The sequence below is a fragment of the Cimex lectularius genome, unplaced genomic scaffold (assembly GCF_000648675.2).
Source record: "Cimex lectularius strain Harlan isolate CLEC.00 unplaced genomic scaffold, Clec_2.1 scaffold96, whole genome shotgun sequence".
NCBI classification, from domain to species: Eukaryota; Metazoa; Arthropoda; class Insecta; order Hemiptera; family Cimicidae; genus Cimex; species Cimex lectularius.
The window spans coordinates 1,036,988-1,040,918 of record NW_019392676.1 but is presented as its reverse complement, the minus strand read 5'-3'; the positions used below and the strand labels follow the sequence as shown (position 1 = coordinate 1,040,918).

Below are 3,931 nucleotides of genomic sequence, written 5' to 3'. Positions count from 1 at the left end.
TAACCAGGTGTGTCGACCATTTCATTGTTGAAAACGGTTTGGTCCTCTTCAGCCGTCTAGTATGATGGCAGTGTAGCAGGCTGCTCGCCTCGGTGTTCGGGTGGCTTTGAAGCAGAATGTGATCTCAGGGATGTTGTGATTGTCCACTTTTGCCTACATAACTTGGAATATCTACCATATTTTAGAGTACTTTATGTTGAAACTGTTTTATTATAATAGTACTGCTTCTTTTGGCACAACCATACAGTAATTACCAATGAGTTTAAACCTTGATTTTATATTGTATTGATAGTCGAAATTCCTTCCAAGTAATCAAATTACTTTTTGGTATTTGAAGTGAAGTTCTTTTTCTTTCTGATGTGTTCTTTCCAATTTAATGTTTTACGTAGCGTCACCCGAAAATATTTTACGGAATTCTCGGCACTAATTTAACATTGGAGGTGATTGGTTTGTCTTCTAATTTTCTATTTTTCAAGATCATGTACAGATTTCTAGTCTTTTATTTTTAACTTCCAAGTATCTTATCCAGCTGTGCTGTTGATTGCGATTTGCAGTTGGTTCTTGGAGGTATCGATAAATTGTCAATGTCACTCTCATTTATTTCTATATTGCAGGTACAGTGATGATACCTTGGGTACACCTGCTATTTTTATGGCGAATTTATTGTACGATTTATTTATCTCGGCTTTTGATTGAATAATATTCGTAATATTTCGTAAAGCTGAAATATCTGAGTAACAGTCTTCAAATATTTAAGTGCAGAATTTTTTTTTTCATCATCAACCTCACTGCGATTGGAACGAAAGAAGGTACACTTAAACATAAATTTAACAAAAATTAAAATGAATATTAGTAATAAAGTCAACAATATGTATTATGTGGGGTGATTAGTGACCGTTAATCGATAATTATTCAGAAATCGTGAGATGCGGTCTGGTCTGAAACCTACATCACACCAGACCGCATCTCACGATTTCNTACGCCGCTGCTCTACCACTTGAGCTATCGTGACTTCGATCCACTCGGACACCACTTCCCATCTCAACCCACCTTTCGAATTTTCCCTCCTTTTTGCTATTTTTCAATATAAATAATAAAAGTATCGTAGAATATTATAAACGAATACATTATATTATAAATATAATTTTGTACGAATTATGATTAAGTGTGCAAGTCGAATTTAGGGTAAAATTAAATTAGTATGCTGATATCAGCACCCTTGCTTTTTACTCTTAATCTTCTCTTATTTTTACTCCTTTCGTTCTCTTAACTGAGATGAAAAAGCTAGTGTCACGAGCGGGATTCGAACCCACGACCTTCAGTCAATACGCTGTTGCTCTAACCACTTGACCTATCGTGACTTCGATCCATTCGGACACCAACTCCCCATCTCAACCTACGTTTCGAATCTTCATTCCTTTTTTGCCATTTTTCTATCGTTCGCTTGTGACAGTAACTTTTTCATTTCAACCAATACCTTACATAAAAAAATATATTATTAACAATTACTTATTTAAATGAACAAACTCAAATATGTACATACATTCACATGATCTTTTTAAAGAGAATTGGGGTGGTGGACTATTCGATATCGGTCCATCACAATTTACTCATTATATATAATTAATATAATAGACGGTCTATTGTGCTCCATTTTCCATGGACCCTCTCATACTACGGATGCACTCTAATAAATACATTCACCCTCAATATATGCAAAAAAGCAACACTACACAAAATATACATGTTCGAACATAATTCTCATGTCGGACGGCAATCTTAATCACATTCTTTATGGAGCGAAGGAATGACATCATTCAATTATGCGTATCGAGGAATATATTCTGGGGCAAAAATAGGGTTTTTATATATTATGAATTCACTTTGTCCTATTTCAAATGAAAGCCTAGGATAAAAATTGATATTGACCTAATTCAATGTGTTTAATGTCATACAAATAATAATTTCATAAATTTTGAAAATTTATACGGTTATGAATAATATCGAAGTCTTTACTACCAGAAAACAAGGATCAGCCTTGAGATTGGTTTTTATTGCTGGCAAAGTAATTATGCCTTTGACACAGGCTTACAACACAAGATTCCAATTAAATAAAAATAAATGCAATAGTTATTATAATTTATAGAAATATGAACCTGCTAGAGTTGGAATCGTGTTAAAATATAAATCTGAAAGGCAAATCTTGGTAATTTTATGTTTTTAAAGATGTTGATATTATTCTCACTGATCAGGGATGTAAAATTTGTTTTTCTACTACGTCTTGTTGAATAAAATAAAACTGAATGAGCATAATTATTACGTACATAGTATACATGAAAAAAACATTCAATAATTTTACTGGGCGCAATATAATTTCAATAAAATCGAAATACAATCCAATTTATCCAAATGTAAAAAAAAGGTACTGACGATTTGCAATGCACGTGACACGTTAATTACATTTCAATAAAATTATATATGTTAGATTACCAACTTGTACTTAATTACTACTACGGTGATAGTACTATCTCCTGACATTAATTGTCAATTAGTGAAATCCGTGTCAACAAATGTGACGGTGTTCTATTTGTCAAATGGACGTGTTGATCCGGTCAAATCTTCTTTTGTTGCTTAAGAGGATGAGAAGACAAACTGACTTTCCTCATCTTTACGACACCGACCGGTTTAGCTAGGTTGACAACGCCTTGTTTACTTAAGACCCCGAAAAAAAATTACATAACGCGAACCTGGCTTTTGTTATTTGGACCACAATGTCTTCACAAGGGATAGAAAGCGGTTTTCGTCAAATCGTCAATAACTCCTAGGACTATTGGTATTTTGAGTTTTCAATTAAATGTTTCGACTTTAAAATAGGTTAGAAATCAGGTTTTCTATAAGGAAGTTAAGAAAAAAAATACAAAGTTGGTCGTGAAAACTAACGGTTTATAACAAGAACTTTCAAAAATTTTCTCCCAGCAAATATATTTTTCTAAAAAAAATTGAATTGTAGATTTAAGAATATGAATGTAAAGCTCAAATGACCAGTTTTTTAAATCTGTAATTTTCTTCATTGACAATTTTATCTTAAAAACAAATTATGGCATATCCGAAATATTAATATATTCTATATTTAAATGGCATTAAAATCTCTACTAAAATTTTTTCCTAAAATCTCTACATTTACTTAATAATACAAACCTCTCAAAAACCAATTTAGAAAATATTAGTCATCGAAATATAATTATATAAAATTTTATCAATTTAGAAAAATTAAAATAAAAAATTTAATGTAGCTTTATTCTATAAGTAATATTAACTGTAAATTAATTAATCTTTATGTAAGGTTTTGGCTTGATATGAAAAAGTTAGTGTCACGAGCGGGATTCGAACCCACGACCTTCGGCTCAACACGCCGCTGTTCTAACCACTTAAACTATCGTGGCTTCGATCCACTCGGACACCAACTCCCCAGCTCAATCTACATTTCGAATTTTCCCTCCTTTTTGCCATGTAGCCGAATATCGTGGGTTCGAATCCCGCTCGTGACACTGACTTTTTTATCTCAACTAACAACCTTAATTAATTGAAAAAATTCCCAGTATGTTGCCGATAATAGACGGATATCTTTGAATAATAACTTTAGAAAAATAATAGACGTTGAAAAATTAAATAGAGTTTATAAACTAAAAAAAAATGCATTAAAGGAATGAATATTACCTTTAAACCCTCTAAATGTATTGAAAAAAATTAAATATCAAATGCTAAACTGGACTTACTACTTTCTTAATATCTGGTTTCTTCTTTCGCAAATTGTCATCATTAAAAAAACTTTTTTTTTTAAATTTGAAAGTATATAAAGTCTACTGATCCGATATAAAAAGGTCTACTGTCCAGATCCAAATGTATTCTATTGATATCAACCTGTCACATC

The 3,931-nt window shown here is 31.9% G+C and overlaps 1 non-coding gene across 1 annotated transcript; it reads right to left on the bottom strand.

Annotated features, from left to right (window-relative positions):
* Positions 1 to 3,369: 3,369 nt before the first annotated feature.
* Positions 3,370 to 3,443, bottom strand: Trnan-guu. Its single transcript has one exon. It is a non-coding gene; the product is annotated as a tRNA-Asn (tRNA).
* Between the last annotated feature and the right edge of the window lie 488 nt (positions 3,444 to 3,931).